Source organism: Dendrobates tinctorius, unplaced genomic scaffold (assembly GCF_039654945.1).
Source record: "Dendrobates tinctorius isolate UK_male_01 unplaced genomic scaffold, ASM3965494v1 ptg000125l, whole genome shotgun sequence".
NCBI lineage: Eukaryota > Metazoa > Chordata > Amphibia > Anura > Dendrobatidae > Dendrobates > Dendrobates tinctorius.
The window spans coordinates 8,594,549-8,609,080 of record NW_027361793.1 but is presented as its reverse complement, the minus strand read 5'-3'; positions in this window follow the sequence as shown (position 1 = coordinate 8,609,080).

Genomic DNA, 14,532 nt, shown 5'->3' with positions numbered 1-14,532 from the left:
TACCAGTGGAAGAAGCGGCCGTACAGGGTGAAGCGACGGCTCGGTGGAATGGGTACCGTCTATGAGATTCAACCAGAAACAGGTGAAGAGCTTCCCACCCGTACACTGCATCGGAATATGCTGTGTCCCTGCTTGTCTCGGGACCCTCGAGTGGTACCATCTGCCCCGGTGCCCCCGGCAGCTGAACCAGTGATCGCTGCTGATGACAAAGATGAGGGAGACTCTCAACCCCTCTTGGATAACCCGGAAACAGGGTTGGTGCCTGAAACTATGGATGTAACTGAGGAGACCTCGACCTCCACTCCTCTAGTGACTGATTCCACAACCTCTACTGATCTTAGATGCTCTGAACGAGATGCACCTATACACTACAACCAGGACGAATTAATCTGGCAGCAAATTGTACAAGGGCTGGAAGATTGTCAACAGGAGCTCCGGAAACTCTCGCCCGTGGAATGGCGAACTCACAGAGAGGGGGAATGTAAGGGGGTGAAGTACAGGAAGAGTCGAGGGAGATGGAGAGTTGCCTCCTCTGCTCAATGCCTGGAACCATTGAGAAGGGCAGCAGGTTCCCCAGGGGAAACAAAAGCAGTCTGTTCAGCAGCCAGGAACAGGAAGGGAGGAGATCAGAGAGCGGGAAAACAGCGAGCGCTTTCATCAGAGCTGCGCAGACAGCAGAAAGGGCAGGATGCTAACAAAGACCGGGAGAGACTGAGATCTCCGGTACAACATCCATAGTCAGAGGGACCATGTGCAAAGACTGTGGACCATGAGTACGTGAAGCCGGGTACTGCAGTGACAGGAAGGTTGCGCGCTCACCTCAGTGATAAGATGTTTCCCTGCAAAGAGACTGTGTGCTGCGCTAAGACTTATCCCTGCAAAGAGACTGTGCCCAGTGACAGGGCTGTGACCTGCTTAGAGAGACTATACCACGTACCAAGTTCCGGTGACCCTTGTGTTAATGCAGAGCCCCTGATTCCAGTGGGAAAGCATGGCTGTGGAGTTGGAAAGAAGGACTTGGAGCATAGGGGATATTGTTTGTCTCATGCCACTCTGGCTCACACAGTAACCCCACACATTTCGCCTGGACCACAGCTACGAAGTGGCAGACCATGTTAAGTTACAGAGCCGGGTCACAAAGTTCAAATGAATAAAAGTTGCCAAAGTTCTTCTGATTCAATAACTATATTCTAAATTTCATCTGGCATTAACATTAGCACAGAAACTGCCCCTGCTAGGAGTTTTATGACATGGATGGATTTCTATTGCTGTGCATCTACATGCAAGTTTTGAAAAGACTCATTTAAAGTGGTTTTCCAGTAATAGAAAAAAAAAACCTAATTGAAATGTTATTGTAATATAATTCCTAAATAATTCTAATTAGTAAATCACAATAGTTTGGTCTAGATAAGTAATCTCTATAGAAATAAAATGTCCGCCTGTCATGCCGCCTGTCACGCTGCTCTCACCTGGGGGCGGGACCACGGGCCCGTCGTCACCACTTCCGGTGCCGCAGCCGCTCCAGGGGTTCTGTCGGGTGCACACGCACACCTCTTGCTCCTAGTCTTAGCTCTGTCTCCTGTCCTGTCCTCTCTATGGTCCTGGAGGACTTGACCCGGAAGTCCTGTGCTCTGCCCTATATCAGGCTACCTCTTCCTATGGTAGGTACTTGATTATTGTTGTGCTTCCTGGATTGGTCTGCTCGGTCCTAGCCTTGCAGTGCGCTGTATTCGGGTCCCCTGCCTTGTGCTCTGTCCCTGTACTCTGTCTTTCCGTGCTTCCCAGCACATGCTCCGTACGTACTCTCTGCTCTGTGTCCTATCATGCTTTATTGCGCACGCTCTGCCTCTGGTCTGTGCTCTGTCATTCTCCTCTGCATTCGCTCAGCTCCTGCCTTGTTCCTGTCATGCTTCTCAGCACACCCTTTCTAACCTTGCGCTCTGGCGTGCTCCTGTGCATGCATCCTGCTTTGCTCGCACACGGGCGTGCTTGTCAGTGCGTTCCATACGTGCCCTCGTGTACCCATCTGGCACTATCCTGTGTCTAATGCTCTCACGTACACTCACCCTATATTGTCTTATACCTTGCAAGTCCCTGCGTCCATGCTTTGCACACATTTGTGCTCTGGATGTCTCCTGTTTCCTGCAGATACACTCACTCGTGTCTCCTGTGAGCCAGCCACCTGGTGCCAGCAGTCGCGGTACCTTACCCCCTTGGGCTTGCCCCTGACACTCCTTGTATAGGGCGGGTTCCTCACTAGGTCAGCTTGCCCTGGGTCAGGGCCCAGATGGTCCACTCCAGGAGTCATCACAGTATAATCAGGCCATGGACCCCACTGGTACCTTGTCTTCCGTCTTTGCTCAAGCCCCATTCTCGCACTCTTTGCCCTGTTTATGTAAACCCCAAGTTGTGTCGGGGGTTTTTGAACCTATGCTGGGTACAGTTTGAGCTCTTACCACAGCACTACCATATCGATCACGCTAAAATAGCCTTTATAGTTTCCCACTTAGAGAGGGAGGCATTAGCGTGGGTGAGTCCTCTTTGGGAGTGTGATGATCCACTTGTCTCTCAGCTCTCCACCTTTTTGGACACCTTCCGCAAGGTGTTCGACAAGCAGGGTCGTCTGGCTTCTTCCACCGAGTCTCTCTTTAACCTCCATCAGGGTACTTTTTCTGTAGGACAATATGCCATCCATTTTTGCATCCTGTCCTCCAAACTCAGTTGGAACAATGAGGCCCTCGTAGGGATCTTCTGGCATGGCCTGTCCAGTCGGATTAAAGATGAACTGGCAGGTCGGGATACCCCCACCTCTTTGGAGGATCTGATCTCTCTTGCGACACACATTGACCTGTGCTTCCAAGAGGACATCTGTGAGGCAGCCAGAGAGAGAAGATCCCCTCATCTCTCTCCATCTACTTGTAGTCCTCCCCATTCTCGACCCGTGCCTTCTTCTGTGGTTCCCCCCTCTGAGCCTATGCTGGTGGACCATTTCAAGATGGCTGAACGGCGTCGCAAGAAGAGGTTCACACAAGGACTCTGTTTTTACTGTGGGAGTCCTTCACATCTCCTTCGCTCCAGTCCCGAGGAGCCGGGAAACTTCTCTGCCTAGGAGTGGTAGGAGAGGCCTCCCTAGTAATACGTGATTCCTCTCCCCCCCAGCAGTGTCTGCTCTGTTGAATTTGGACTCTAGGCGTTATTCAGAAGAGACTTTTATAGACTCCGGCGTCGCGGGGAACTTTATTAGGCTCGAGGTGGTTAAAAAAATACCAGATTCCTGTCAGATCCCTGGAGACTCCTCGGATGATTGCTTCTGTCGATGGTAAACTCTTGCAGGAGACCGTTACCCATATCACCGAAGAAATTGAGATGCAGATTGGAGCCCTGTACCAAGAGAAGATTTCCTTCCATGTCTTGTCGACTATGTCCCACAGGCTTCTTCTTGGTCTCCCTTGGTTATGGACTCATGAGCCAACCCTGGACTGGCAGTCAGGGATATACTCCGCTGGGGATCATCCTGTCAGAAGAAGTGCTTGTTGTCCGTCCATCCCATGAACTTTACCTGTCCGTCCTCAACACCTGCCGGTCTGCCTTCTGCTTACTCGTCTTTCGTGGGTGTCTTCGACAAAAAAGAGACACTGCCTCCACATCGACCATACGACTGCCTGATTGACCTCGTTCCTGGTGCTACTCAATCCAGGGGTAGAATTTTCCCTTTTTCACCTGCTGAAACCCAAGCTATGTCAGAGTATATCCAAGAAAATCTTGCCTGAGGTTTCATCCGTAAGTCCTCCTCACATGCAGGAGCAGGATTCTTCTTTGTCAGAAAGAAGGATGGCTCCCTCCGTCCCTGAATAGATTATCGAGGTCTGATCGATATCATGGTTAAAAATAAATACCCACTGCCATTGATCCCAGAACTCTTTGACCAGCTAAGAGGAGCACAAATTTTCACCAAGCTGAATCTTTGTGGGGCCTACAACTTGATCCGTATTCGTTCCGTTGAATCATAGAATCATAGAATCATAGAATCGTAGAGTTGGAAGGGACCTCCTGGGCCATCTGGTCCAACCCCCTGCTCAAAGCAGGATTCGCTAAATCATCCCAGTCAGATGTCTGTCCAGCCTCTGTTTGAAGACTTCCATTGAAGGAGAACTCACCACTTCTCGTGGCAGCCTGTTCCACTCATTGATCACTCTAACTGTCAAAAAGTTTTTTCTAATATCTAATCTGTGTCTCCTCCCATTCAGTTTCATCCCATTGCTTCTAGTCTTTCCTTGTGCAAATGAGAATAAAGTTGATCCTTCTACAATGTGACAGCCCTTTAGATATTTGTAGACAGCAATTAAGTCTCCTCTCAGTCTTCTCTTTTGCAAACTAAACATTCCCAAATCCTGCAACCTTTCCTCATAAGACAGGGTTTGCAGACCGGTCACCATTCTGGTCGCTCTTTTCTGAACTTGCTCCAGTTTGTTGATGTCTTTTTTAAAATGTGGTGCCCAAAACTGGACACAATATTCCAGATGAGGTCTGACCAAAGAGGAGTAGAGGGAAATAATGACTTCACGTGATCTAGACTGTATGCTTCTGTTAATACATCCTAGAACTGCATTTGCCTTTTTTGCTGCTGCATCACACTGTTGACTCATATTCAGTCTGTGATCTATTAGTATACCCAAGTCTTTTTCACATGTGCTGTCACTTAGCCCTATTCCTCCCATTCTATATATGCTTTTTTCATTTTTATTGCCCAGATGTAGTACTTTGCATTTCTCCCTGTTAAAAACCATTCTGTTAGTTACTGCCCACTTCTCCAGTTTATTTAAATCTTTTTGAATCCTCTCTCTCTCTTCTCTAGTATTAGCTATCCCTCCTAGCTTTGTGTCATCAGCAAATTTAATCAGTTTACCCTCAATTCCTTCATCTAAATCGTTGATAAAGATGTTGAACAATACAGGGCCCAGGACAGAGCCCTGTGGTACCCCACTTGAGACATTCTTCCAACTGGATGTGCAGCCATTTACGACCACTCTTTGGGTCCGATCACTAAGCCAGCTATGAATCCACCTAACAGTTGCCTTGTCCATTCCATACTTAGTCATTTTTTCAATAAGGATTGTATGAGAGACTTTGTCAAATGCTTTGCTGAAGTCAAGATATACTATATCTACAGCATTTCCTTGATCCACCCAATCAGTGATACCGTCATAGAAGGAAATTAAGTTAGTCTGACATGACTTATTAGTTACAAACCCATGCTGACTCTGTTTGATCACTTCATTCTTATCCAGGTATTGACTTACATGTTGTTTAATAATTTGTTCAAAGATCTTTCCTGGTATAGAAGTCAGACTCACCGGCCTATAGTTGCCTGGGTCCACCTTCTTCCCCTTTTTGAAGATAGGAACAACATTTGCTCTTCTCCAGTCTTCTGGCACTTCTCCTGTTCTCCAAGAATTTTCAAAGATTATGGAGAGTGGTTCAGAAATTTCTTCTGCTATCTCCTTCAGTACTCTGGGGTGTAATTCATCTGGACCTGGAGACTTGAATTCATTTAGGTTAGCTAAGTGTTTCCTCACTATCTTTCTGTTTATAGATATCCTGGATTCTTCTATTCCCTTAATAGGACAGTGAATAACAGTTGGTGTTACATTTCCTTTCTGAGAGAAAACAGATGCAAAATAGGAATTTAAAAGTTCAGCCTTCTCAACATCCTGTCTTACCATTTCATCATTTTCATCCTGTAAAAATCCTATAGCATCTTTGACTTTTCTTTTACTTTTGACATATCCCCAAAATCCTTTATTATTGCTTTTGACATCTCTTGCAAGCCTCAATTCATTTTCAGCTTTAGCTAATCTGATTTGTGCCCTGCAGATTCTGCAGACAGCATTATATTCTTCTTTAGATATGCCTCCCTCTTTCCATTTTATAAACATTTTTTTCTTCCTTTTTAGCATGTGCTTAAGTTCTGTGTTCACCCATCCTGGTTTCCTTAAATGCTTCCTATTCTTCCCTCTTTTCGGAATTGTTAACAACTGTGCTTTGAGAATTTCATTTTTCAAGATTTCCCATCCTTCCTGGACATTTTTGTCTTTAAGGATATCCAGCCATTGGATCCCTCCAATTATCTTTCTGAATCCCTTAAAATCTGCCTTTCTGAAATCTAACCTTGACGTCTGAGTCTTCACAGGTCTTCCGCCTCTAGTTATCCAAAATTCTAAAATAGCATGGTCGCTACCTCCTAGGGTTCCAGCCACTTTTACCTCCTCAACCATTTCCTCCCTGTTTATAAGGATTAGATCCAAGGTAGCAGTTCCCCTTGTTTTCTCCCCTACCTTTTGGAAGATAAAGTTGTCAGCAAGAGAGGATAAGAATTTCCTTGACCTGTTAGTTTTGCCTGAGAGAGATTCCCAACAAATGTCTGGATAGTTGAAATCTCCCATGACAACTATGTCATATTTTTTGGAGAACTTGGCCATTTGATGCATAAAGAGTTCATCCATATCTTCAGCTTGCACAGGCGGCCTGTAGTAAATGCCTACAATGGTGTCCTTTCCATTGTTCTGTCCTTGTATTCTTACCCAAACAGTTTCCACAGAACTCCCAGTCTCTGAAGCTTCAATCTCTGTGCAGATATATGCGTTTCTAACATACAATGCAACACCCCCTCCTCGTTTATCAAGTCTGTTTCTTGCAAATAAGTTGTATCCTTCTAGTCTTGTATTCCAATCATGTGTATCGTCCCACCAAGTTTCAGTGATTCCAATGACATCATATTTCTTTTCCTGTGTTAGTAGTTCCAATTCTCCTTGTTTGTTGCCCATGCTTTGTGCATTAGTATAGAAACATTTTAGTTTGTGATTGGTTTCTCTTTCTCCAATATTGTTATTAATTAGATTCTTTCGTCTTTGTTCTTCCTTTCCACTTCTATTAGCAGAGTTCTCAATAGCATTTGTCAGGTGTATGGCTTTTTCTGGTCTTTTGCTTCCCTTCCCATGTTGTTCTAGTTTAAAGCTCTCCTTACAAGTGTAGCAAGGCGACTTCCAAATACATGCTTTCCAGTCTTCGTAAGGTGCACCCCATCTCTAGCAAGTAGTCCATCGTATAAGTAGTTCACTCCGTGATCCAGAAATCCAAATCGTTGCTGACGGCACCATCGACGTAGCCAGTTGTTCACCTGCAGAATCTTATTCCACCTCCTTGTTCCATGGCCATCCACTGGGAGGATGGAAGAGAAGACCACCTGCGCTCCCAGTTCTTTCACTTTCTTGCCTAAGTCTTCAAAGTCTCTGCAGATGGTTTCCAGGTCGTTTCTTGCGGTGTCATTTGTCCCCACATGTAGTAGCAGGAATGGGTAGTCATCTGTAGGTCTGAAGAGTCCTGATATCCTGTCAGACACATCTTTAATTTTTGCACCTGGAAGACAGCACATTTCTCTTGAAGTTATATCCGGTCTGCAGATAGCGGCCTCTGTTCCTCTCAACAGGGAATCCCCCATGACCACCACTCTCCGTTTCTTCTTCACAACATTTTTCTTTCTCCATCCAGGAGGACTCTGAAGGCGTACAAGGTTGCTGTTTGTTGGCAAAGTCTTATCCTGATGTATTTCTTCATCATTTTCCTGCGTGAGAGCCTGGTACTGGTTTCTGAGCAGTATGGGTGCTGACTGCCTCCTGATCCTCCTGCTTCTCTGGGTCACATGTCTCCATTCCTCTGTTTCTTCAGGTGCACTTCGAATTTCTTCTCTTTCTGTAACATGAAGAGATAATTCTGCTCTGTCCAAGAACTCTTCACCTTCCTTAATGATCTTCAACGTAGCCAACCTCTCTTCGAGATTTTGCAACTTTTCCTCCAACAGGGACACAAGCTTGCATTTGTGGCATGTGAAGTTTGGCTTTTCCACTGGTAAGTCTGTGAACATGTAGCAAGAAATGCAGCTCACCAAATGGCTCCTGGCCTCTTCCATCTTGAGATTTCTTAAAAACGATGAAAGATGAGCCAAAATTCGGCGCGCGTTTTTTCCGATTTCCTCTTTTCAGCTGCAACGGCCAAAACCCAGTGATCGTTGAGCTCGCGGAGACTCTTCACTTATCCCAGAAGGCACTGGGAATATGCAAATGATCTCCTCAAGACTCTTCCCCTGGTTTTCCGATTTCCTCTTTTCAGCTGCAACGGCCAAAACCCAGTGATCGTTGAGCTCGCGGAGACTCTTCACTTATCCCAGAAGGCACTGGGAATATGCAAATGATCTCCTCAAGACTCTTCCCCTGGTTGACGAGTGGAAGACCTCCTTTAACACCCGAGATGGTCACTATGAGTACTTGGTCATGCCCTTCAACCTCTGCAATGCCCCAGCGGTATTCCAGGAGTTCGTGAATAACGTCTTCCGAGATATGCTGTACTCCTGTGTGGTAGTCTACTTGGACGATATCCTCATTTTTTCCCCAGATCTGTCTGCTCACAGAAAAAACATGATCTAAGTCCTCTTGCGCATGAGGGAGAACTGCCTTTATGCCAAGCTCGAGAAATGTGTCTTCGAACAGACGCCCTTGCCATTCTTGGGGTACATTATCTCAGACTCTGGTCTACGTATGGTCCTGGCGAAAGTGTCTGCCATTCTTGATTGGCCACGGCCCCATGGGGTGAAGGCAATCCAATGCTTCCTTGGCTTTGCAAACTACCATTGGCAGTTTGTTCCCCATTTCTCTTGGTTGGTTCGCCCTATCTCATGCCTTATCCGCAAAGGGGCTAACCTGAATGCTTGGCCCCCTGAGGCAGAAGATGCCTTCCAGTCCTTGAAACAAGCCTTCGCCTCGGCTCAAGCGCTTCATCGTCCTGAGGTTAGTAAACCTTTCACTCTCAAGGTGGACGCATCCTCTACTGGGGTCAGTGCAGTCCTTCTGCAGAAGTCTTCTTCTGGACACCTAGTCACCTGTGGCTTCTTTTCTAAAGTATTCTCCCCATCTGAGCGAAACTACTCCATTGGCGAAAAAGAGCTGTTGGCCATTAATTTGGCCTTGGAGGAATGGAGATTCTTACTGGAAGATGCCATACATCCTTTCAAGATCTTTAAAGACCATAAGAACCTGGCATACATCCAGTCTGCTCAGAGACTCAATCCCTGGCAAGCCAGGTGGTCTTTGTTCTTCGCCCGCTTTGACTGTGAGCTTCATTTTCGGCCCGGCGATAAAAACGTTAAAGCAGATGCGTTATCAAGGTCTTTACAGTCGACTGATGCTGAAGAAGAACCATCTCATATCATCGACCCGTCTAAGGTGATTACGGGAAGAACCTTTGTGGCTGAGAACAACCGGAAACGAGTGTTGAACTGGAGACATTCGTCCAAGATTGCCGGTCACTTTGGTGTCAAGAAGACACTTTCCCTAATTTCCTGCTACTATTGGTGGCCAACTGGCCATCCCTTTCCCAGGATGTCAATGACTTTATAGCTTCTTGTCCTTCCTGTGCCCAGAACAAGGTACCCAGACAACCTCCCTCCGGTCTTCTGCTCCCGCTTCCTGTACCTTTGGTTCCATGGCAGCACATAGCTATGGATTTCATTACCGATTTGCCTCATTCCTCCGGTTGTACTGTGGTCCTAGTGGTAATAGACCGATTCTCAGAGATGGTCCATTTCATTCCTCTTCCCGGTCTACCCTCGGCTTCTGAATGGGCAAAGATCTTCATTTCCCACATCTTCAGAATTCACAGCTTCCTTCTGCACATCATGTCAGACAGAGGGGTTCAATTCACATCCCGCTTTTGGAGAGCTCTTTGTGGACTCATGAAGGTGACATTGGACTTCTCTTCCGACTATCACCCCCAAACCAATGGGCAGATGGAACGTACCAACCAAGTCCTTACATCTCATCTCTGGAACTTTACAAATACTCATCAAAATGACTGGGTCAGTCTACTCCCTTGGGCTGAGTTTGCCTACAACAACCACTCCAGTGAATCATCCACCAAGTCTCCCTTCTTCATCATCTTTGGACAGCATCCCAGTGTGCCTCTTCAGGTACTTCCAGAGGCGCTGAGAAGAAGCACTTCTCTTAAATTTTAAAGGTGTTTATTCCTTCTGGCAGAACAGCGGTTTATCGGCCATGTTAGAAATTTCTGTGCTTGCAACTGAGCTCAGTTAGCCACTCATTTCCTCTTTATAATCTGGGCACTGATGCAAACCCTTGTGAGAGCTAGCATATGCTGCATGGCTAACGGAGGGAGAGGAGCACATATGAGAAAGAGAGTTGGAGGAGTTTTCTGTAACTGTTGCTTGGTTTGTATGTGTAATAATTCCCTATCCTTCTCCATTTTGATTTATTCTGCTACCTCCACACCCCACTGCATTCCTCTGTGTATGTGAGTGAATATTTTGTATGCCTGGAGTTTTCTGTTAACCCTTGTTTGTGTTGCCTTGTTTGTTGGGTTGGTGTACTGCGGAGCACAGTAGCGCCCCTCTTCCCTGGGTGGGGGAAGAGGACAGACGGAGGGCTGCAAGGGTGGCATCCCAGGCCTCTTCACCTTCAGAAGTATCCCAGGGAGTAGGGTGAGCTTGGGTGCCCCCTAGTGTTAGGGACAGGAAAGGAGCCCCTGGTCCCAGGTCAACGAACAGCTGTGTCATGACACCAGCACTATATGTACAGTAACTTCCTTTCCTTCACTTCCCAGCAAGCATTGCTCCTGCCATTGTCCAGTGGCATGCCTGCCCTGAATGCAAAGCTTGCTTCACTGTTACGACTGTACTTAGCTTGACAGATAGGAGATGAGGAGCCGAGTGACAAAGGTCCTTCTGTACTTTTGTCTCAGTGTCTCTGCTGCTAAATATAAATTAGACTTAACAGCAAACAGAGGAAGCAGATAATGCAGAAGGGAGTGATTTTTTTAGGTTAAAAATACTAAGGTTGCAAATCAAGTCAATTACACATTGTACGTTAGATAATAAATTAGAACAAGTTATCCAAAAGTACAGTGGTTATTTAACACCTCTTAAGTATGGTAAAAACACCATTCTAATCACTGTTGGGATAGATCATGTACTTAAAGGGGTTATCCAGGACTATTTCATTTTTTACTGTGGACTTAAGAACTAACAGGCAGGGAGTTGCTAACTACCTAGCTGTTGTGTCTGGCGCTGATCTCTGCTGGCTCAGAGTGATCACAGACAGCTCCTGCGGGTAATACATCACCTTCCGCTGACCCTATGTCAACCGAATAGCGGCTTCTCATCAGATCTGTTCTTTTAATGGGGCATAACTGCTGACATCATGCTGATTGACAGCCAGCTCCCCACTGCGTAACTGCGGGGAGCCTTCTGTCAATCAGCATGACATCGGGTGTCAAGCCCCATTGAAGTAGAGCTGCTTTGTTGATGTGGGGTAGGAAAGACAGGTAGTTGCCTCTGTTAGCAGAGGCTTTGTTGCAATTAAAAGCTTTCATGTGTCTATTCCTAACATAATAAAGTGAATAAAACATAAAATTAATAATAATAAAATTCCTGTAATGTTTTAAACACTGGTATTGTAGATAGAGTGTAAAATATCTCTGGTACTTAGCAATTTCAATTCGCTATGAATTTTTTTTTACTTTTAAGATATTTTAATAAAGCCATCTATGCCTAACAATTCCAATTTAGTCACAGTTAAAACACACAATTGTACAGTGAAGTCTGCCTTACTAATCCAAATTAATTTGACTTTAATCTACTTTAAGCTTAGTCAGACCTCAAAACATGTTTCAGTGTTGTAACATCTGTGCTAAAATATTTTATTGTATTTTCATCATTCGCTTGAAGAACAAATACCCAGTAATGAAACACATTTTTTGCAGCACCTGTTTACACTTTGAAATAGATGAAATTACAAAGAATAGAGCTCTCCAAACACAGTGCATCTCTTCTTCAAGACTATTGCACCAGTACTTATGAAAAATATTGTCCTGACAAGCTCCACTCTCTGTCTTTCCTCCAGTGTACACTCCACTTCCACTCCTGCAGCCCAGACGCATCTCACCTACAGTATTTCTATTGAAAGCCTTCAGAGCAGACTTTTTCACCATTCTACTTTTTTTGACTGAACACTTCAGATTCACAAGTGCAGTAAATTACAATGGTACTTATCAATCTGGAACAAAAAGCAGAACTAGCAGAATTACCTCTATGTTCTCTAGATCAACGCAAAGTGATCAGAAATACAGATACAAACCCAAAACAGAAAGGGCAGATATAGTCTAATGACTAATTCATGCTCAGAATTGTGACCCATAAGTTTTCTTTATAATTTTACCTTCATCGAAATTTATTTCAGTAATTTTCTCCAGCGTGGTCAACTTTTGAATCACCTTTGTAATAAATCCATGAAAGCTGGCATTCATCCTGACTGTAGCCACTGTTGGGTAGAAATTTTCTTAGGGAATGTGGATCACCCCCAGGGCTGTAGGATTACTCGGTACCGGGCTGGTGTCTTAAAGGGATGTGTCGCGGTGGCAGTGACCTATTCCGTGGCCCTGGGTGTCCATGTAAAATAGGTGGAATGAAGCTGAATATAGTTTATAGGTAGATAGTTTGTGACGCCACCTGTGGTATCTGGTCAGAAGGGGGACCAGCGCTGCAGTGCAGATCCTCTCGGACAGATGGTATGATGCAGCAGAGTTAGTAAAGCTCTCCACAGGCAGAGCTGTAGTCTCAGGGCAGTAGCAGTAGATGTTAAGGTAGATGATGTAGTGTTTAGGCACAGAGATGTAGCAGTGCTGAAGGGGTTGCAGGAAGGATTAAAGGAACACAACAGAGTGCAGTTTCTATTACCTTTTAGGCCTCTTTCACACATCAGTTTTTCACCATCAGGCGCGATCCGGCTATTTTTACGAAAACCGGATCCGGCGAAATGCAATGTCAGATCCGTTTTTTCCCCATTGACTTACATTAGCGCCAGATCGCGCCGGATGGTCATGCGTTTCGTCCGGTTTTGGCTGGATCCGGCAATGTGTCGCAATCCGGCGTCTGAAAAATCGGCAACTGTAACTTTTTTGTCTACGGCGGAAAAGCCGGACCCGCCGGATCCGGCGCGTCCGGCTTTTTCACACAATGAAAGTCTATGAGCGCCGCAATGTGCCGGATCTGGTTTTTTTGGTCTGAGCATGCTCAGTAGCCCTGCCCACAGCAAACATATATAAAACCATGACAGTGGGACCCTCAGCCACAGCCAACATGCCACCCAAGAGAGTCGACAGCCGCAGGAGAAGGCAGGAGACCACTGCACCACCAGCACCACCACCCCAAATGGAGCGAAGGGACCATGGTGACCATGCGGAGGGGAGTCCACCAGCAGATGACATATGGTAATTATCAAATCCCCCATTCCTCAAAAAAAAGGGCCATGGAATATCAATATATTCAGTGGCCCTTTCTTTCTAAATATTCACCAGCAGAACACACCGTATAGATGCAGCAGCACCGGCAGCAGCAGCAGCATCAGGAGTGGAGACTGGCCAGCAGGAGTACACCACATCTTCTTCTCGGAGCCCTCCCTCACGTCGTCAGTGTTTGACGGTAAGTTTTTATTTAAAAAATCCATCATCTCTGGAATATATGTCTATTCATTGGCTTTTATTTCAAAACAGGAATCACAAGCTGAAGAGGAGCTCCCAGAAGAAGAAGGAAGGGGTGGACAGATACCTGGAGTGGGCTCACAATTGGTAAGTTTCCTGCATCGAACGCAGAAACACAACATCACACTACATACAACACATAGAAAACAATGTAGCGCAGATATCACACAGCAAACAAATATGCCTACATCCAACCACATAATTTTTTTGCTTTTCTTTTCTAGTCTTCCCAATCTGGTGCTCGGCCAAGAGGTCCTCACAGTGCCTCCCAGGGTCATCGGCGACAGCGACGCGGTGGTCACCAGTGTGTAAGTATAATATTTTTGCTTTGGTTTTTTTGAACTTTTTATTTGATTTCTTGTGGTGGCTAATTATTTTATTTTTCTCTTTTTCTTTAACAGCCTTCACAGCGTGCTCCCGACTCTCACGGTGAGGATGGAGGGATTGATGTCAACCACCTCATCGATCTTGTTAGAGAAAGGGAGCCGCTTTGGAATATGGCTGACCGCCGGCATGCTGATCTAAATGTGACCCGACGGCTCTTGGAGGAAATCTGTTCGCTCCTTGTGGACCGCTGGGAGGACCTTGAAGCTCGGGCCCAGATTCAAGAGCGTAAGTATATACAGTTCCCGTTGCTTGATGTCAAGCAGTGTTTCCCGAACTCCAGTCCTCGTGGTACCCACGGGTCATGTTTTCAGGATTTCCTTTTGAGCAACACTATTGGAATCCTGAAAACATGACCCGTTGGGAACCACGAGGACTGGAGTTTGTGAAACACTGATGTTGTATACTAACCACTTTGTGCTTTCTCGTTTCAGGGGAGAGAATTGTGAAGCGGTGACGGTCTGTGAGGGATCGTTTCAAGAAGGAGTTCAATAAAGAGATGCGGGCCCCGAGTGGATCTGAAGGACGCAGGAGCAAGTACAAGTA